At 36.0% G+C, this 23,109-nt stretch overlaps 1 pseudogene; it reads left to right on the plus strand.

Moving 5' to 3' along the window:
- Positions 1-680: 680 nt before the first annotated feature.
- LOC132608227 (threonine dehydratase 1 biosynthetic, chloroplastic-like) lies at positions 681-21,636 on the plus strand (annotated as a pseudogene).
- The last annotated feature ends 1,473 nt before the right edge of the window (positions 21,637-23,109 follow it).

A 23,109-nucleotide genomic window follows, 5' to 3' on the forward strand; every position in this document is an offset into this window, starting at 1 on the left:
TTGAGCGAGATACAAATTTCATACCGTTTTCATACACACAATTTTGAGCAGATTTTTAAGCCTTGAATGAGATATACACATTTCATACATTTTTCATACCGTTTTCACACACCAAATTTTGAGCGAAATTTTTAAGCCTTGAGCGAGATATACACATTTTATACAACTTTCATACATAATTTTTTGAGCGAAAAAAATATTTTCTTAAAAAAAAAACAAAGTTTTTTTTTAAATAAAATAAAAACAAATTTAAAAAAAGTAAAAAAAAACAAAAACAATGTTTTAAAAAATAAAAAAATGATTTTATTTTAAAAAGCATGTTTTGTATAGGGTTTGTAATGTTACGTTTTGTAAATAGAAAATTACCGTCACGTTTCGTAAATATTTCTCCTTAATATGTATATATGCGTACTTCACCCTACAAAAGTCTTCCTTTCTTTTATAAACTTTGTGCCGTCAAATGGTGTAACATAAATTGTGATAGAAAGAGAGTAAATAATATAAAAACATATTTAGCATTCATTGATTATTAATAAATACCGAGTACAAATAAATTTTTATGAATATTTTGAGAATTGACACTAGTCATTAATTCAATACCATATTTTTGAATTCTCATTTTTCCTCATCTATTTAAGTCCTGAAGTGGACAGACATACATCGCTTGCCCATAGTTTAATATGGTAGGTCTTACTACTTTCGTCCCTGCAACTCTAAACTCACTCTTTTCCCGCCCCAATTTCCCGCCAAAAACCACCACCATTACTATTGGCAACCAGGGGCGGAGCCACATTTGCTCCAGAGGATTCATTCTCGGTGAAAAATTACAGTGTATTTTCAAAGTTAAAATCATTTTATTATGTATATGTAGTAGATATTGAACCCCCTGATTTCGTGTATTTACCTTTTAGAATTTTTGAACCCCTTAAATAAAAATCCTGGCTCCGCCACTGCCTGCAACAACACAGTTAAAATCATCAACAACACCAAAACATATTCAACCGTAAATTTATTGCCTTTTCCATCAATCAGTATCGTTGATACACTGAAATTGAAAGTTTCACCGGTGTTACCGGTAGTGTCTCCTAGCTCGTTACAATGCGAAAGCGGATACTTGATACCGAATTATCCGATAGGTGGTAATGGAGGTGAGAGCGGATTTCAGTATTTGATCGATATTTTGAGTACGAGAGTGTATGACATGGCACATGAATCTCCATTACAGCTTGCACCGAAACTTACACAGAAGTTGGGAGTTAACGTTTGGCTTAAACAAGAAGATCTTCAACCTGTACGCTTTCTCATATCTTCATGTTTACATAGTGAGCAACTTGATATGACACGTTAAAATATACTGATAATAAGTAAAGTACATATATTTATGAGTTTAAGTTATATAGTACTGAATATAAGTGTGAGAAATTTTTGTACTATCAGGTCACTTTTATATGTTGTGACACGTGACCTGTCTTATTTTTTATGTTATAAATCGCACATCTTAAGAAAGTTTGCATGTAGATATAATTTGAGTAACCTGTTAGCAGCAACACTGTTAAATTCATCAACATCACAAAAAACATACTCAACCGTAAATTTATTGCCTTTTCCATCAATCACCATTGATACACTGAAACTGTGAGTTTTGCCGGTACTGTCACCTAGCTCGTTACGTTGTGAAAGAGTGTACTTGATACTGAATTATACGGTAGGCGGTAATGGAGGTGAGAGAGGTTTCAGTATCTGATCGATATATTGAGTACGACAGGGGCGGAGCCAGCCCTTCGGGCGTGGTTCAGCCGAACCCAGTAGCTTCTGTTCGAATCATATATTTGTATTAAATCTTTTGTCAAATATATACAAATTATTAATTAAAAATCCAGTAACTTTAAATAATTAGAATCCCGAACCCACAAGCTTTGAATCCTGGCTCCACCTCTGTAACGAGAGTGTATGACGTGGCACGTGAATCGCCATTACAGCTTGCGCCTAAGCTTACATTGAAGTTGGGAATTAACGTTTGGCTTAAACGTGAAGATCTTCAACCTGTACGTTTCTCATCTTCACGTTTACATATTAACTTTGTTGGGAATAAAATAGACCCGCAAAAATAATATTCACGGTATTAGTGATAAACGCGAAACATTGTTATGGTTAAATCAGCAGGAATAAAATGCAACAATAATGACACTAAAATTTTACATGGAAACCCTTCTGAATAAGGGAAAAACCACGGCCAAGAGGAGCAGCTGATATCACTATAGTAAGGCATTTTACACTGTGTAGTAACGAGTACAAATACTCGTAAGACCACTATACCCTCAAAAGAAATAACACTCTTTTGATTTTCCCACCTCGCTACAATATCACTCACACTCTATTTTTCTTCACAGACTATTTTCTTACAGTCTATGGAATACCTCACTTTGCTCTCACTCAGATGTATTGTCTGAGATTTTGGTGTGTTACAAATGAACCATAAGCTGCCTATTTATAAGAATGAATTTCCTATAATGAGGTAAGCGCTTACATCACGACTAAGATGAGGTAAGCGCTTACATCACGACTATGTGAACAAAAGAATTGGCTTGTTGGCCAATTCGACAATTGCTACCAATGTGATTTTGTCAAAGGAAGAAAAATCTTCCTTCCTTAAAATATGGAATAGGGGACCGGACCCCACAAATCTCCCCCTCCAGTCCCATTCACCTGAAGGAGGGTACACTGGCTTCTAATTTGAGTGCATGCCGACAAGTTCTTTGCACGATTCGAACTTGTCTCTCGGTACCGCCTTGGTCAGCATATCTGCAAGATTTTCATTCGTGTGAATCTTCTTGACTTGGAACAATTCGCTTTCCAATTGCTTACGAATCCAATGATATCTGACATCGATGTGTTTTGTTCTCGCATGGTACATGGAGTTCTTGCTCAAGTCTATTGCACTCTGACTGTCACAATAGACAACATACTCCATTTGTTGTAATCCAAGTTCTTGAAGGAATCTCTTGAGCCATATCATCTCTTTTCCAGCTTCAGTAGCTGCAATATACTCTGCTTCCATTGTAGACAGTGCGACACATTTCTGCAACTTCGACTGCCATAATATAGCTCCCCCTGAAAAAGTAAACAAATATCTAGTAATGGATTTTCTGTTATCAAGGTCACCTGTCATACCAGAATCTGTATAGCCCTTCAAAATTGGATTTGATCCTCCAAAACACAAGCATTCATTTGAGCTTCCTTTTAGATACCTGAGTATCCACTTTACAGCTTCCCAATGCTCTTTCCCTGGATTTTCGAGAAATCTGCTAACAACACCGACTGCATGAGCAATATCTGGTCGAGTGCATACCATTGCATACATTAAACTTCTGATGGCAGAGAAATAAGGAATCTTGGCCATTCTCTCTTTTTCCTCTGTTGTTGTAGGACACATCTTTTTGCTCAATTTCAGATGACCAGGAAGAGGTGTGCTAACCCACTTAGCACTCTTCATATTGAAGCGCTCTAGTACACGTTCTATGTAATTTTTCTGCGACAAATAAAGCTTCTTTTCATCTCTCGAACGAGTAATTCTCATGCCCAAAATCTGCTTAGCATGACCCAAGTCTTTCATTGCAAAAGACTTACTCAACTGTTTCTTCAACTCGTCAATCCTGAAAGCATTTTTGCCTACAATCAACATACCATCCACATATAGCAGAAGGATGATAAAGTCATCATTAGAAAATCTTTGTACAAACACATAGTGATCTGAAGAAGTCTTCTTGTAGCCTTGCTCCCCCATAACAGACTCAAACTTCTTGTACCACTGTCTAGGAGATTGCTTCAATCCATATAGACTCTTCTTGAGTTGGCATACAAGATTTTCTTTACCTTTTGCCTTGAATCCCTCAGGTTGTTCCATATAAATTGTAACACCCCGCATCTTGGAACTGAGTTTAAGCTCATATCATTAGAGTCCTAGTGGAAACACTAAAGGTTTGAACGTTTTACGAAAATGGTTGATAGGCCTATTTTGGGCAGCGATAACTCCTTGATCCGTTGGGAATTTGGGAAAACTTCCTTGATGAAAGTTGTAGCCCTTTGAAATATATTTCCAACGGTATATTATGGGGATCAAACGGACATCTGTGCAAAGAGTTATGCCCATTTTACTGAAGCCTGTTCGTTGGAAATTTCGTCTGCGTTACGGTGACGTTACGGGCCGTAACTAGTGTTACGGGCCGTAACAGTGAGCCATAAAATAGAGAAAATTTCCAGAACCTCACTGGAAATTTTCACCAAGTTACGGTCCGTACTTCGTGTTACGGGCCGTAACAGTGAGCTGTAACACAGAGAAAATTTCCAGAACCTCACTGGAAATTTTCACCAAGGTACGGTACCAAGTTACGGTCCGTACTTCGTGTTACGGGACCGTAACATGGGGCGTATCTTGGTCCGTAAGTACATTTTGGGTCACCTGACTTCGAGAGGCCATAACCCTATCATAAATTAGGAATTTGGGAAAACTCAAATAACGAAAGTTGTAGATAATTGAAATACCTTTCCAATCATAGGTCGTGGTTCCACAAGTGAAATCGGGATAGGGAGATATGGATGTTTTAAGACAGAAAGGTCCCAACCCGATTTCAAGTTGGGTCAAACCCATTTCCCCTTGGTATTTAAGGGAAATGTTAACCCTAGCAGCCCCATTTCCTCCATATTTTCATATTTTAGAGAGAGAAAGTGAGAGAGAGGAGAAATAGAGAGAGAGAGAGTAGAGAATTAACCAAGTTGAAGACGCCGAATCCCGAGGCTCGTGAAGGATAAAGTGTAGTACAAGTTGTTGCCGTCATTCTAAGCTAAAAATCGAAATTGGGGATGTTGATTTCGTGGTGACTACTCATAAAAGGTAATGTTTCTACTCCCTAATCATTTATAGTTGTGACTTGATGAATTCTTGGGAGAATAATAATTGGGTTTGATGAAGAGAATTATATGAACTATGCTAGAGTTGTTGGATTGTTGACTTGGGATTGTTGTATTCATATGGGTGATGAAGAATGATGTTAATTACATCTAATTGAGATTGTAGAAGTAGCTAGAAGTAATAGAATGGGGATTGGGTGAAGAAAATACCTTTAATGAAGGTTATAGAGCTTTATGCCCACCAAGTGTTTGATAAAATGCTTAGATGAACAAAGCATGGATATTGTTGCTAATATAGAATCCCTATGACCTGTATTGCTATAGATTGAAGTTGAAGGGATTGAAGGAAATTGTGATATGCTCAAAAGCGGGAAGTTAAGGTATGTAAAACTTCCATCCACATGTGGGAATCTCTACGTTCTTCCCCATGATCCGTTTCGTAAAATCTATGAAAGTCAAATCTTAGGGCATTAAACCCAACATATTGGTAGCTCGTAATTATGTATGTATGTACATGAATTTTGCATCGAAGTTAGTTATTATATTCCTAATCTTCCATTACGGATATTAGGAATCCTAGCTTAATCCATGAATCATGAATTCTTCCTCATGTGTTCTCATTATGTTCATATGAAACTGTATGATTTTATTTTGCAAGTTACAAGCATGTTTTCAAGTCAATTACAAATATATGATTATGAACTATTGTATTACTCATAAATCAAGAACATGTTTACAAGCTATTTCATGAAACCATGTTTACAAGTTATTTCGTGAAAGCATAATTACAAGACAAGTACAAGTTAATTCATGAAAGTCATGGGCTTCTTAGCCAACTATATTATGATCATGTTTTTGGGAGTTACACGAATTACCGAGAAGGCATCGATAGAATGAAACTATGTAGCCACCATAGGACAAGGATCTCTCCGCCCAGTTAGGACGATACCTTAATTTTACACTGAATGGATCCATCAAGTACGTTACCACCTTATACCCTGGAAAGGTATAGGGGCTCTGCTGGTCCGACGAGGTACCAGACTCCACGTACCCACGTGGTGATATCACATGTCGGCTTATGAAATGCTCTCCCTACTTATCATGTTTTTACTTATGTTATATATATATATATATATACATATGTACTCATGCTCATGATCATGTCCAGGTTTTCAGTTTCAATTTTTATCATGTTATTCCATGTCCCATGTTGTTTCTTTCGGTTGCTTTACATACCAGTACATTCAATGTGTTGATGTCCCCTTTTATTGCCCGGGGGCCTGCATTTCACGATGCAGGTACGGATTTACAGGACGACGCTTCTGCTCATTAGGATTTGCACGTACCAGCATATTGGTGAGTCCCATCTCATTCGGGGTTTCGTCAACTTTTGTTTTATGATTAATTATGCATCTAAAGGTATGCTGGGGGTCTTGTCCCAGTAAGTATGTTTTCCAGTCAAACTCATGATAGAGGTTTCATAGACTAGACAAGTCAGTTATGTCATGTCAGACATTTGGAGTCGTATAGCCATTTTGGCTCACTCATGTTTAAACAATTATGTTATTAAGTATTATGACTTACCATGTTTTATAAAGGCTCATCATGCATTCACGTTATATTCCGCTTATGTTATGTATCATGATGATTCAGCAAGCCATGTGGTTCGCTCGGTCACATGCAGTCAGGCACCGAGTGCCGTGTTACGTCCAGGCCATGGTTCGGGGCGTGACATAAATCTCCTCTTCTAAGTCACCGTGAAGAAAAGCAGTCTTCACAACCATCTGCTCAATCTACAAATCAAGACTAGCAGTCAAACCAAGAACTGTCCGAATGGAGGACATTTTCACGACAGGAGAAATATTTCGTCAAAGTCAATACCTTTCCTTTGACAAAATCCCTTAACAACCAATCTAGCTTTGTATCTGGGCTTCAAGATGTGTTCTTCGGCTTTAACTTTGAACACCCACTTGTTCTTCAAAGCTCCCATGCCCTTAGGCAATTTTACCAACTCATAAGTATAGTTCTCACGCAGAGATTTCTTCTCATCTTGCATGGCGTCAATCCATTGATCCTTGTGCTCATCTTCCATGGCCTCCTCATAACATTCAGGTTCTCCCCCATCAGTGAGTAATACATACTCATTCGGTGAATAACGGGAAGAAGGAACATGTTGTCTAATAGACCTTCTAAGTGGAATATCTGACTCATCCACGACTTCATGAGTAGAAGCATCTACTTCATCAATAGCAGCATCGCTATCATCACGAACATGCTGATCTGGAACATGATTCTGGGCATCACCATCATCATCAAGCCCACCAACTTCATCATCATTTGTATGCGGAACTTGATCAAGATTAACTAAACCTTCAGAACTAGAAGATTTTATCTTCTCCGCTTTGTTAATATCTTTAATGGTTTGATCCTCCACGAAGATAACATCACGACTTCTTACGAGCTTCTTCTCAATTGGATCATATAGCCTGTAACCAAACTCATAAAGGCCATAACCAATGAAGATGCACTGCCTTGTCTTGGCAGTTAATTTTGACCTCTCATCTTTAGGCACATGTACAAAAGCTTTGCAACCAAACACTTTCAAGTGGTCATAGGAAACATTCTTGTCATACCAAACTCTGTTTGGAACATCACTTTGCAAAGCAACCGCAGGGGATAGATTAATAACATGTGCGGCAGTTAACAATGCCTCACCCCAAAAGGAATTCGGCAACTTTGCTTTAGAAAGCAAACATCTGACTCTTTCCATCAAATTCCTGTTCATTCTCTCTGCTAAACCATTAAGCTAAGGAGTCTTAGGAGGAGTCTTCTGGTGTCTGATACCCTGTTTGTTGCAGTATTCGTCAAACGGTCCACAATATTCACCACCGTTATCAGTACGAATACACTTCAGCTTCTTTCCGGTTTCTCTTTCAACTGAAATCTGAAACTGCTTAAAGACACCCAACACTTGGTCTTTAGTCTTTAAGACGTAGACTCAAAGTTTTCTTGAGCAATCATCAATAAAGGTAGCGAAGTAAAGTGCACCACCCAAAGTCCTTGTCTTCATTGGACCATATAAATCTGAATGCACCAACTCAAGTAACTCTGTCTTTCTTAAAGAAGGATGAGACTTGTAAGAAACTCTATTTTGTTTTCCAGCCTAGCAGTGCTCACACTTTTCTAATTTAGCACTTTTAAAATTTGACAATAATTTCTTTTTGGCCAGAACATTTAGTCCTTTCTCGCTAATGTGGCTAAGCCTCTTATGCCATAATGTTGAAGAGCTATTGCTCTCAACTGCATTCACCATATCAACACAGGTAGAGGCCGCAGTCCAGTATAGACCACGACGCTTTTCGCCACGAGCCACAATCATGGAGCCTTTAGTAAGATTCCACTTTCCAGCACCATTGGTACTGACATATCCCTCATCATCCAAAACACCAACAACGATCAAGTGCAAATGAAGATCAGGTACATGCTTTACATTGTTTAAGACTAGTTTAGTTCCAATACTAGTTTTCAAACAAATCGTTCCAACACCAGACATCCTAGATACAGTCTCATTACCCATACTCAAAGTTCCAAAGTCACCCGGAGTATAGGATGAGGAAAGTTCCTTCCTTGATGTCACATGAGATGCGGCACCACTGTCCACAACCCAGCTTGACTCATCACAAGCAATATTTATCAGATCCGCATCAAGGACAGTAACAAGATCTTCTGCAGTGATAGTGGCAACACTGTCATACCCCTTTTTAACCGGGTTAAAGTAGAAGTACGACATATTGGAGATTCCTGTTTTTTGTTTATTCGTTTTAAGGAGTCGCCACCTAATTATTTATGGTGAATTAGGACACCTAAAGTTTATTAAAGTTATTTTTTAAAGTTAGCTCTGTTTAAAGTCTGCGAAACTTAAGATTCTAGGTAAGGGTTCAATTAGTCTAAAGGGAAGGTATTAGGCATCCTTTAAGACCCATTAACAATGGTTGACCGACCGGACTTATAATTAGTTAGGCTAAGTGTAAATGTTATAAAAAGAAAACAGCTTTGTAAGTATTGCTAAAGTTATAAATAGAAATAGAATGTTATTCAACATAAAACTTGTAGAAAAGTAATAGTTGCATAAAAGAGTTTAGTTACTAAAAGAAACGAGATGTGTAATGTTTATATATATTTGGAGAAAATGACCAAAAAAGTTATTTAATAAAATTTTAAAGATTTTATAGAATGACTATTAATTCATTGTATATTATGCAAAGACTGTTTTAAACAAAATGTGTTTTTGAAGTGTTGGAAAAGAACTAAAGTGGAACAGTTATCCGTTGAAACTAGTTTGCCTCTTTTTTTAGAATAAGCTAACGTTAATGTAAAATTAGTAACGTTTTAAACTTCTAAAATAGTAAGAATGAATCTTAATTTTCAAAGTATGTAGTCATGCCATTCTACAATAAATTATTCTAATAATAGAAAATGACAGTATAGATATTATAAGTAGTTGAAACTTATGGAATTAATAGTTGATTTTCCTTAAATTAACTACTCATCACTAAAACCCAAACCCCACTAATTTCGCTAAGATTTACTTAATCTAAGCAAATAAACAAGTAAAAGTATCAGTCATACAATTACCAATTAAATGCACAAAATAAAATAAAATAAAATAGGGGAGTAAAATGATTTAAATGGGCTCAGCCCATTTTGGGCTGCTGCTGTTCGCTGCCACTGCTATGGGCCTCGACCCAGAATTTTATTTTTTTCGCTGTGGGTGGGCTGACTCGAGAAGATTTCGTTGGGCTTTGCCCGAAGCCAAATGCGGAGGAGGACGAGTCCTCAGACTTGTATGCAGAGGTTCATGCATAAAATAAAAGAAAAGAAATTAGTATCTAATCAATGGATGAGATCAAGCATGTAAGATATAAGTTCAAAACAAATCAGTAGATTATGTATACACTGTGTATAGTCGAGTATATCTCATGTATACACATTCATGAAGAAAAGATTAAGGAAAGCACATGAATACACATTCAGTCATATGCCCAAACTGCCTTGACCAATTTTAAGGAAAGCACTTAATGTTCAGCGGACATAGTCAACGAACAGCAACATGGATCAAGTAGAGTATTATGAAGCTGATTAAGCATATAGCAAGAAAAAGCAAGCCCTTAGAGAAATCGTAGACATTTGTGGAAGCACTTTCAGGATGCAAGAAAGCAAATACCAATTGTAGAAGGACATAGCAGTTCTATATAACGTTTAAACAGTAAGGCAAACAGATTGAACTACTATGGATGGGTCTTAAGTACAGAATCTAGACAGTCAAACAACCTCTCCAGGTACTAGTTAACACATCAAGCATGCTGCCTAAGTGTTCTCAGCAGCTCTGACTAAACAAGATATCCAACCAGCACAATGTAATCAAACTAATCACTCACACAAGTACACAGATTCCTGCTAGTGCAGGAGTGTAAATAATATACCCTTCTATACTTTACATAAGCTCACACAAATCCAAACAGGCATAATCATGAATTAAACAAATTGATGACCAGCTTACCCCTTTCGAACTCAACAGAAACAGATGTCATATAAAGTAATACCAAATGAAAAGATTTCACATTATCAAAGGACTTGGATACAACACAAAGGGAAAATGACATGTGTTTCAACCATAGGGGACTGACTCATCATACGAATTTAAACACAAAGATCAATTAGAGTGACATATGCAAATGAGCTTACTAGCACATAAGCAGGCCTAAGTATGCAAGAGAGATGCAGGAGGAAATGCATAAGTGCATACATATGAAATTCATATCAAAAGACCTTAATGGCACCAAACAATAATAACCAAATCAAACACATACTCCTTTGAAGGGCAAAGAAGAGTAGTAACAGCAGCTATAGGCAAAGCAAAAGGGATGAGGTACACAATTACTAAGGACAAACAAAGGCAAATCAGTTGGCAACCAATTCAAAACATTAATGCAGAGTCAAGTGGAATATTTCCATACAATAAGGACATAGAGGGAACATTTCAAAATGGGAAGATACAGCAACAGACTAATCAAGAAGTTGGCACCATTAAGGGTATTGCAACAATGGATGTAAGTTCTAGAGGAGCATGGAAGGTAATGAAAGAGTCAACTCCAAGTATAAGATGAATGGTCAAAGGCAGGTAGCAGGCAGGATCTTTAAAAAGATCAAATCCTATCAACCAACTAAGGCATACAAGTCGCAAGGTGAGTTAATTTAAGCATTACTAATGTGTGCCTATGGTCACTGGGCATTTAAACATAAACGGGAAGAGCTGAACTATCATACATTTAAAATGAAACTCAGAACCCACCATGTACTGCACCTAGCCATTTCTACTACTTGAATTCATGTGAAACTAACCAAATCATAAACAGAGCATGCTCTGAACAAATCGACCCAGTTTAATCCATGTAATCGTCAACAACCAACAACTTAACAACAATAACTAAACCTAAAACAGACCCATTAAGACTAATTGTAGACTAATCTGACGACTACCACCAGATATCAAACATGTGAACGTGAAAACACCAAATTACAGGCATTATGCTAAAATACTACTAATTAATCATGAACATATATGGCATGCTTACACAAGAAAATTGATTAAATCAAACCCAAGTTGATCTAAAAAACTAACACTGAATATATATGAACTACTAAATCAAGCATAGACGGGCTAATAAGTAACTAACACATAGCAATATTAAAACTTAAACTAAACAAAACCAATATGAACGCATAACACACAAGCAAAAACTAAACTAAATACACAGAAAATACTAAGAACACTAAAAATAAATTGAAATAAATACAAGGAAAAGCTTTACCTTTTGTGTGTGCAATGAACTGAGGCGTCGATGGCCTCGAATCTACTCTCTCGTTATGAATAGACCCGAACCTTGAGCCAAACGAGTTCAAACGAAAGTATTACGGATTTTGTGAACTAAAGTTTTGTATTCACTCTTGGCGAATTGAATGAAATGCTAGGAAGTAGAAAGTAACGACTGCTATCAATGGTGTTTGTAACAAAATACTCGTGTATCTTTCCCAAAAAAAACTGAAAAATCCCCCCAGATCTCCTCCCAAATTCGGATTATTTATAGTATTGTGATTAGGGTTTTAGAAAGGAAGAGAAAGAGGAGCGTGGGAGAAATAGGCGTGGGGGACAAGATGGACAGACGCATGGGGGACATGGGATGGTGGAGACAGAGAGGATGGCAGAGAAGCGGTAGGGTAGAGAGAGACGAGGAGAGAGGGAAGAGAGGAAAGGGTGAGGGAGGCGGAAGTGTGGAAAAAGGAAAAAAGATTAGGGTTCTGTTTGGGTTTCAACTGAAGTGTATTAGGGGAATGGGCTGGTAGGGAGTTGGGCTGGACGGGTAGAGGAAGTGGGCTGGCAGATGGGTTGTGGGTATTGGGCTGTTAAATTTAATATATAGGCTGGTTATTTGAGATCAAATATTGATCCGAAAATACGGATCCTTCTTCCTTTATTTAAATTATTTTGGGCTTCTAATTTAATAACTAGTACAACATATACTATGTAAAGACAATTAATAATTAATATGTAGAAAAATAAAGATTTTGCAAAGTGTTGTCTTGTAATTAATTTAACGATTCCGCACCCGAAAAATGAAATGATTACGAATCATTTAAAATTTGTGGTAAAGTAATACTCGTAATGTTGAAAATAAAAGTAGCGAAAATAATAGTAGTGAAAATAAAGTATTTAGCTCGTCAATAAATTTAGCAGCCCGGGTAAAATAAATAGGGGAGGGACAAAATTGGGTGTCAACAAACACGATTGCCATCTTCTTTCTTTTCCTCCTTTTCTCTATTCTCTTTTTTCAAAATCCGGCAGAACTTTTTTGTGTGCCCTTTCTTCTCGCAATGATAGCACTCAATATCTTTAATTCTGCTTTTGGATTTGCTTCTATGATGTTCTCTATTTTGAGAACCACGATTCTTGCCTCTCCCCCTAGTGTCAGTCACTAAGACATCTGATGAGGAGGAACCTTGAGATTTTCTTCTCATCTCTTCATTTAAAAGACTACTCTTGGCAAGATCCATAGAGATCACACCATCCGGAGCAGAATTTGACAATGAAGTTCTAATAATGTCCCAAGAATCTAGTAGGGAACCAAGTAGAAACAAGCCTTGAATTTTTTCATCAAAATTAATGCCCATAGCAGATAACTGGTTCATGATCCCCTGAAAAATATTCAGATGATTTGTCACTGCGGAACCATCGTGGTATTTTAAACCCAGCATTTGCGTTATCAAAAACATCTTGTTGTTACCAGTTTTTCGAGCATACAAACTTTCAAGATGCTCCCATAGGGTCCGAGCATGTGTTTCTCCAGAAATATGGTTCAACACATTATCGTCAACCCACTGTCTAATAAAGCCGCAAACCTGCCGATGCAACAAATTCCACTCTTCATCTGATTTATTATCAGGCTTTTTATTTCCAAAGACAGGTTGATAAAAATTCTTGACATAGAGCAAATCTTCCATTTTGCCCTTCCAAATGGCATAATTTACGCCACTCAAAGTAACCATTCTACTAGTGTTGGCTTCCATCGTTTATCACAAATATAAATACTATTTTACTCGAAGACCAAAGTAATTCTTTTCTGATGTGGAAGTTCAGACTGTGCTGCAACCACAGAGCATACTCACACAGAACCTTGGCTCTGATACCACTTGTTGGGAATAAAATAGACCCGCAAAAATAATATTCATGATATTAGTGATAAACGCGGAACACTAAGTTATGGTTAAATCAGCAAGAATAAAATGCAGCAATAATGACACCAAGATTTTACGTGAAAACCCTTCTGAACAAGGGAAAAACCACGGCCAAGAGGAGCAGCTGATATCACTATAGTAAGGAATTTTACACTGTGTAGTAATGAGTACAAATACTCCTAAGACCACTACACCCTCAAAAGAAATAACACTCTTTTGATTTTCCCACCTCACTACAATATCACTCACACTCTATTTTTCTTCACAGACTATTTTCTTACAGTCTATGGAATACCTCACTTTGCTATCACTCAGATGTATTGTCTAAGATTTTGGTGTGTTACAAATGAACCATAAGCTGCCTATTTATAGAAATGAATTTCCTATGATGAGGTAAGCGCTTACATCACGACTAAGATGAGGTAAGCGCTTACATCACGACTATGTGAACAAAAGAATTGGCTTGTTGGCCAATTCCACAATTGCTACCAATGTGATTTTGTCAAAGGAAGAAAAATCTCCCTTCCTTAAAATATGGGATAGGGGACTGGACCCCACAAACTTCTCTAGTAATTTTCATAATAAAAGGAATAAGTATCCTGAAAAAATGAGGCTGATTGTTATATATATTACAAGTGTAAAAAAAATTTGCACTTTTAGGTCACTTTTACTTGTCATAGCGAGTAACTTGTCTTATTTTTGATATCATAAAACTCACACCCAAAGAGAATTTACTCGTAAATATCTTTTGAGTGTGTATGTATATAAATTAAACTTCACAGTTCATACTTATATTGGTTTTAAGTTTTGTAGAGTGACAATGTAATTTCTTTTTAAAACTATCAATGCAATTTAACTTACTATAGCAAGTTACACTTCGTATTACGTATTAAGTTTCCATACCAAATTTGATATGAAGAGCTATGTATAGTTGTAGATCACTTTTACATATGAGATACACATGAAATACATGCAGGATCATCATTAGGACCATCATACTTGCCGATCATCGATGAACTGATCGGATTAACCAATCAAAGTTGGCTTCAGTCATTATGTATTGAACAGAAGCAAAAGCCTAGGAATTAGTTACAAAATTCTTCATTAAATAGAATTAGTGACGAATTATGTATAGTTCAAAGATAAAAAAAAAAAAAAAAAAAACCGTCTCTAATTCCTCTTTTTAATAGTAGTGATTACTGCCGGTCAGGTGGTAGTAATATTTATTTGTTGCCCAAAAGAATATATATGTGCTGAGAGTGGGAAGAAAGTAATAAAGTCAGTACCTTTGTTTAAACCTGAAGTATGGCTATGGTCCCATCTTTCATTGCATCAATGCTTTGCTCTTAATATTCTGGTCTCTCCACATGGCTTTTGTAGTCTATTTACTAACTCTGCTTCTCTCAACGTACTACGCGGTACATGTTTTCTGCTCTAAGGTACAATTGATAAATCTTATTAAAATTGATGAACGTTCACTTAATTTCAAACTGATGTTTTTTAGGAAATAATCGGAGTAAATTAAGAATAACGGACTAGGACATAAGATTTAATATTATGTCTTGGGACTATGTTCGTCAATAAATTATTGTTTCTGCTTGAGAAGGTAAATATTTGATAGAAATTGTCTCAAATATTATCTCTAGAGGGCGTTAGAGGCTAGAGCAAATCTAAGTATATTGAGGTGTACTTTCGTATAAGTTAGCTTTTCCCTGTTACAAAGAATGGAATTTAGGTGTTTTCTAAAAGTTTATTGAATATTAATGAACTTTTATACTCAATATATAGCGTTGAAAAATTATATACTTTGTGATACTCTCTCTTCTTCAATCTATGTCTTAAAAAAGAAAGTTATTTTCTATGTGCATAATTAGTAATTCTTCAAATCCAACATCATATATGACATATTTAAGGCTGTTGTTCAAAAGGCATTTTGGTACATTATATACCCATCTTTAGTTTAGAATAAAGAAATTCAAAATTAACCATACATTAATTTTTTCAATTTCATGCCCAATCATAATACACATAAAACGAAACGGAGGGAGTCTCAAATTATCAAATTTACACCCACATTAGGTATCTGTTTTCTTAGCTATCACTTTTAACTTAGCTTAAGGAGATGGGTTGGAATTTATTAAATTACAAAACCTAATTTTGCTACTCTATTTCTTTTTGTGCGTAGATTTTCTTATTCTGGTTGATGTTATTAGAAATGTAGATGTTGCCTTTTAAAATATTAAGTATGTGTCACTCTTTTAATAATTAAGAAAAGACATGGTAGTTAACGAGGAAATCAAACCTAGGACGCTAGAGACAATTTTGAATGCCTTGGACCACTTAATTAACTTTTTGCATTTGTTCAGGGTATTTAAAAGTCAATATATGTATATAAACACATAATATCTACCTCATATATACTACAATGTAATTTTTTGCCAAGGGTGTTTGGGTGAACACCCTCGCCACCCTCTAAATCCGCCCCTGTTAGAATCAAGCTCTGCAACATGTGTTACTTTGTATGTTTTATAAAATAATGATTGAATACCTAAGCAAAATGTATTCACAACTTGTAATTATGATTTAGCATATTTCAGGTTAAGAGTAAAGGATAAAATAATTTATTTATGTTTGAAACTATTGCCGATAAGATTTTAGGAACATGAAGTATGTTTTAAGTTATGACTAAACGATAACACAATTTATTTTATTTGTTTTGGAAACTATTATGTCCATAAGATTTTAGTAGGAGCATGAACATGTTTTAGGCTATGACTAAAGGATAATACAATTTATTTATGTAGGATGATTTTGCGCATAAAGTATCACCACATAAGTAATAAACTTTCCTCTTCCTCAGCTAACCCTAACGAATTAGGATAACCCTAGCAGTCACATGAACAAAAATACAAGAAAGTACCTTCCTAAACGATTTGGGAATCCAAATTGATAGGTAGGGGAACCCAACATCTTCTATTTTAGTTAATCTAAGCTGAATCAAGTGATAATATGATAAAGGATAAAAAATCTACAAAACTTATAGTAGGATGTTTTTCAGTTGTACAATTTTCCAAATCTTGTAAAGCTACATCAGCTTAGATTCATTGGGGTTAGATGTCATTTAATTTCTAAGGAATTAAAAAATATATATAGTAAAACTATACAGTGATTTCATACTTCAATTATTAGTTGATAGAATATATGAGTCCATCAAACAGTATAGGGAACCAGGTTTTCTATATGTTCCCTTGAGTAAAATAGAAAGTAAATAACACAAGATATTTATGTGAAAAAGTCCTTGCTCAAGAGATCAAAACCACAACCTATCAGAGTAGGATTTCCTCAAACTTCACTATAATCGAGCAACTTCAGATTACAACCTATTGCAACCTAGGATTAAACTCTTAATCCCTCCCCCTTACCATAACTTTATTGCAAGACCTTACAATGACTTTACTGCGAAGAACAAACCTTGACTAAGTATAGCCAAGTGAACACCACAAATAGGATGAAAATCTGTCCTACCAAGAACTTCTCAAAAGCAGTGTAGGAATACAAGTAAGAACAAAAGACAAAGACTCAACAACTTAAAGGACTTAAACCATCAACATTGATTGCAGAACTAGTCCTTTAATTGTTGCAGCTTTGTTCTTGATGAGCACTTTGAGAGCAGCGGCGGCTACTGCTTGTGAGAGAATGACTTTACTAATTTTCAAAGTGTTAGGTTTACACTTGTATAATGTTGTTTATATATGGGGAGCAAGTGTTGAGATGAAGGAAACATTGCATCGTCCACTAGTACACTGCAGCTATGCTACTGCATTGCTGTTAGTCGCTATAGTGTCAGCAGCTTTACAGCTGTAGAGTTGACCGAGCAACGGCTGGAACCTGATCGCATTTGGTTCCTCATCCGGTCCTTATCTGGTTCCTCGACTTGGTTTGTGAAAGTGAATTTCATTGCTTCATCTGTGTTGCTACTGCACTGCTGCCAGTTGGTACAGTGTCAATAGCTTTGCAGCTGTAGAGTTGATTGACTGAAGCAATGGCTAGAACCTGATCGCATTTGATTTCTCATCTGGTCCCTCTATAAACATATTTGGTTCCTCGAATGAGTTTGTTAAGTCATCAACACGTGAAATATCATAAAATTGACCGAGTGAACCTGATCGTATCTGATTCCTCGAATAAGTTTGTCTAATAAATTTCATAACTCATCATTAGTATAATAATTTATTTTCAACCATAATTTTTTCTTTTTGGTTTTGTGAGCTTTACTATTACAGGAGCCTGTGGTACTTCTGCTCTTCTCTACATTACATTTCCACACGATATGTAGCAACTTCTTAAATCTATTGTACATTATGGGATCAATTGGTTTTACAATATACCCGGATATTCCAATACGAAGATTAAATGATGAGATTATTGAGTGAATATATACTTTGATTGATAGAAGTTTCTTCATTCGATAAAATGGGGATACACAGAATATAATGTAAAATCTGGATTTGGTTCAAACTAGATAAATTTGGATAAACTTTTATTTTGAGATTTAACCTTGGCTTTCTTAAAAGATTTAGGAGAAAAGTTCTATAGAAGGGAAAATGTGTCATTTTAATGTTTTATTATGGGATTCTTATTCCACAAGGAGTATGTTATAAAGATAATACCATAATTGTGGTATAAAAAATCCCGGGATTGTTGATTCTCAAATTAAAAAGTCTACTAAATGTGGAATAAAATAATCTCACATTTATCCCGAGACTATAATCCCTTATTCTTTAACCAAACGACCCCTAAAGGTGATTTATCTAATCTTGGATGTTTCTTTTCCCAAATTCACTTGCTATTCTAAGTTTTAACTTAAGACTTGGTTACTTGTTCTTCTTTTTTATTCTGATATATGTTGTTGAAACTCTTTTGACTTAAAAAAAACAAAAAAATAAAAAAAAAACAGATTCTTATAGTTGTAGATATTTCTGCATTCAGTAACATTAATGTTCATATACTATTTGGCAGGTGTTCTCATTCAAGCTTAGAGGAGCTTACAATATGATGGCCAATCTGTCAGAGGAGCAGCTGAAAAGAGGTGTCATTTGCTCATCAGCTGGTAATCATGCTCAAGGTGTTGCATTAGCTTCTCACAACTTGGCTGCAGTGCTGTCATTGTCATGCCTGTCACTACACCAGAGATTAAGGTTAGAATTTTGTTACACTTTTTTTTTCTGCAATGGTAAAGCCAGAATTTTCACTAAGGAGATTCAAAATATATAGAAGTAATTAAACTGACGAGGAAGCCAAAGGCTATGTTGCTCAGACTCTTCAAAATGTTGTTGCACCCGGTTCGCTAAAAATCACTAAATTTGGAGGATCGGACTCGCTCCCCATGGCATGTTTGAAGAGTCAGAACAACATAGGCCAAGGGAATTCAACATTTATCATATATACATAAAAAAAATATGACCTCGTATATACGCTCTGCCCCTGGTTTTATGGCTTCCCATACATAGCTATCCTATTAAGTGTTTCTAAGCTAATTATCTTTCCTAAAACTATGTTTTTTCGTTTTACCAAATGAACAGTGGAAATCAGTTAAGAGATTGGATGCTAATGCTGTTCTCGTGGGGAACACCTACGATGAAGCGCAAGCATGCGCCAAAAAGAGGGCTGTCGAGGAAGGCCAGACGTTCATCCCTCCTTTTGATCATCCGGATGTCATAGCAGGGCAGGGCACTATAGGTATGGAGATTAATCGCCAACTCAAAGATAAAATTCACGCTATCTTTGTGCCTGTTGGTGGAGGGGGGTCTTATAGCTGGTATTGCTGCCTATATGAAAAGGGTTGCCCCTGATATAAAGATTGTTGGAGTTGAGCCATCTGATGCAAATGCAATGGCAATGTCATTACATTATGGTCAGAGAGTCATGCTGGACCAAGTTGGAAGATTTGCAGATGGTGTAGCTGTTAAAGTGGTTGGCGAAGAAACTTTCTGTCGCTGTAAGGAACTAATAGACGGGGTGGTCCTAGTTAATCACGATGCTATATGTGCATCGATAAAGGTTAGTGTCACCAACTTCAACATTACGTGTCGCTTTTATATATGGAGTACAAGAACTCTTATTTTATCTGCTTGCTTTTTGCCACTAGTAGTACTGAAAACAAAATCTTTAAATACCCTTCAGAGTGACCATTGAAATTTTAGTCAATGTCCATCTTAATGTAAAAGTTGGAGTGTATTGTAGGGATGACCATCAAATTCTCTTCCTTTTATTGCATGTCTGTGGTGTTATATATGACGAAACCACAAAAGCTATGCCTTATTTATCTTCTCACATAATAAGACCATTTTCAAGATAATCTAGAAGTGGCTATTTCATGCAATAGGTCAGTATAATTGGTCCAATTGACAACCGTTTTCTGAATTTTAGTTTATTAGACATGATAGTTACTTGTTTTTTTTTTTTTTTAACAGGACATGTTTGAAGAGAAACGGAGCATATTAGAGCCTGCAGGTGCACTTGCTCTAGCTGGAGCTGAAGCATACTGCAAGTACTATGGCCTCAAGGATGAAAACGCAGTCGCGATAAATAGTGGAGCCAATATGAACTTTGACAGACTAAGATTGATAAGCGAACTTGCAGATGTTGGCAGAAAGAAGGAAGCTGTGCTAGCTACTTTTATGCCAGAAGAGCGGGGAAGCTTCAAATGTTTCTGTGAACAGGTCACTTAGAACACTTAAAATATGCAATATTGCTTATTACATCTGTTAGTTTCTCTAACAAACTTGAAACATTGACTTGGATCACAGGTCGGACCAACAATGAAGTTTACTGAATTCAAGTATAGATATAATTCAAGCAAAGAAAAAGCTCTAGTGCTTTACAGGCAAGGTTCTTGATCATTTTAACAGATTTCAGTCTTGTTCACAAGAATTTATTTTTTCATGAGCCTACATCTGTTAATGAATAATTAAACCTTTTATATTCAAAATCTTGTGTTCTATTTTGATCTGCAGTGTTTCTCATGAAACAAAGTTGGAACTTGAAGCTCTGATAGAGAGGATGAGATCAGCACAACTGCATACTGTTAATCTTACAGAAAATGACTTGGCCAAAGATCACTTGAGACATTTGGTAACTTCCTGAATTTCATCAAATCCTTCAAATAGAACCGTGTTTGTTACTTATGTTTTTATTTTATGAATAGTGTGTTGAGTCCCATATTGGTGGGACGAGGAAAAATTGGCTCTCTTTATCACGGCCTTGTGCAATTTCACCTTTTGAACTAGCTTTTAGGGTTGAGTCAGATCCAATGTTCATTTCTTTAAAGTATTTATATCAACGAACTTAAGAATTGGTATTCTCAATCAGTAAAAAGAATATCAATCAATCTCGTTGTTATCTGTTTGAGTACATTAGCAAAGAACCAAGATTTGTATCTCTGTGGTGAAAAGCATGTTGGATATCATTCTACTTGATTTGCTGATATATGGGGTTTTCAGTAGATATTGTGGCTTATATGCTTTAATTTCATCTTTTTTCCACGTGCTATCGATCTTTCCAGATGGGAGGTAGATCAAATCTTCACGATGAGCTTTTTGTCGATTCACTTTCCCCGAGAAGGCTGGCACTTTATGGAAGTTTTTAGATGCTTTCAGCCCGCGTTGGAATGTAACTTTGATCCATTATCGTGCACAGGTAGCTATTTTTAGACTTTCAAGTTCCATTTTTCTCTGTTAGCTAGTCCGTGTGCTATTATTTCGAAGTAATTTGATCTATTTTTTATATTGTTTTGAAAAGGGACAAATTGGTGCAAATGTTTTAGTTGGCATACAAGTTCCACAGGACGAGTTTGATGAATTCCAGGGCCGCGCTGGCAGACTTGGTTACGAGTACGTTATGGAGAGTCTCAATGATGCTTTCAAGCTCATATGAATCTGTTTCCTTTTCTTAACTTAAGTTTCTTACAAGTTTGAGTGCTGAAAAAAGAGAACCGAAAATTGCATGGAAAGCAAGAGTAATCTAATTCAGATACCGCCTACAGGGGTAGTTTTATAGACGTTGACATCATTAAGAGTATCCGACACCTTTCTAAGTTACATATGGCTCATTAGCCTAACTCATGAGTCAGAGATTCAACATGTCTTTGTGCCACCGAGGCACTAAGCCAGGCCCCACACTACACTCCTCCATCTTCATACTCGTCCCGCCACGTTGACTCTCCTCCATCTTGGGGCTAAACAGTCCAAAGATACTTTTAATATAATGTGATATTGTCCGCTTTGGGTCAAGCTCGCACAGTTTTTTTTGAAAGATCTCACATCATTAAGAGTATTTAAAACCTTATAAATAACTCTTTTTTCTTTTAAGCTACCAATGTGATATTTTGTTCGCACACCCAACAATGATAAAATGTTAGGCCCCAAAATTAGGGAAGTACGTGATTGACACCCTACGTAACTAACGGTCAAGCGAACCCTGAACTAACCAACATGAGGAATAAAATTAGTGGTGTTGTCCGATTTAATTGAAAAAGGTTATCGTAACCAATAAAACTGAAATAAATAAGTCTAAACAGAAAGCTGGGAACTGAGATTGTAAAACCCATAATCACCCGTTAAAACAAATCATGAGCCTCTTAAAGTACTAAAATATACTGTTCTAGTGGCGTCCTCCGGAATATTAAAAGTCTAAAGTAACATGATAAAAGACTGGTGATAACAATAATTTTCGTCTTACTTAAATTTTAACTAGGTTTTTCTGATAACCTGAAACAGTATTATAGACTATGTTCCAGAAACTAATAAGTTTGTGTGTGTATATGTATAAAATGCATGTACGTACTATACTTGTGTGGTAATACAATTTTCTAATGTTTTTAAAGAAAAATGCAAGTTGGATTTTGCTGGTTAATTTTTTTTTTTAAATAAAGTTTCTACTCCCTCCGTTTCATGTCCACTTAAGTAATTACCTTTATTTTTCAGATTTGTCCCTTTACTCAAGGCATAAATATGCAAGAGTCTTATTCCCTCCGTCTCAAAATAAGTGTCTCATTAAGAAATTAATAAATACAATGTGAAGTTTACTAAACTACCCTATTTATTAGATTTTGTTTTAGAATTGAGCAATATTAAAGAGGGATACTTTTTAATGCTAAGGGCACAGTTGGAAACACTTGCCAATTTTTCACTTAAATTCTTAAGATGACACTTATTTTAGTACAAATTCTTTTTTGCTAAGATGACACATATTTTGGGGCGGAGTGAGTATTAATTGAGGGTAGTTTAGTCAAAATACATATTTTTTATCTAGAAATTAGTATTTTCTTATAGGAGTTACCGTTTTCTTTAAGGGTGTCAAAAAGACTAAGTGAACACTTATTTTGAACCGTGGGGAATAGAAAGGAAC

The sequence above is a fragment of the Lycium barbarum genome, chromosome 8, assembly GCF_019175385.1.
Source record: "Lycium barbarum isolate Lr01 chromosome 8, ASM1917538v2, whole genome shotgun sequence".
NCBI classification, from domain to species: domain Eukaryota; kingdom Viridiplantae; phylum Streptophyta; class Magnoliopsida; order Solanales; family Solanaceae; genus Lycium; species Lycium barbarum.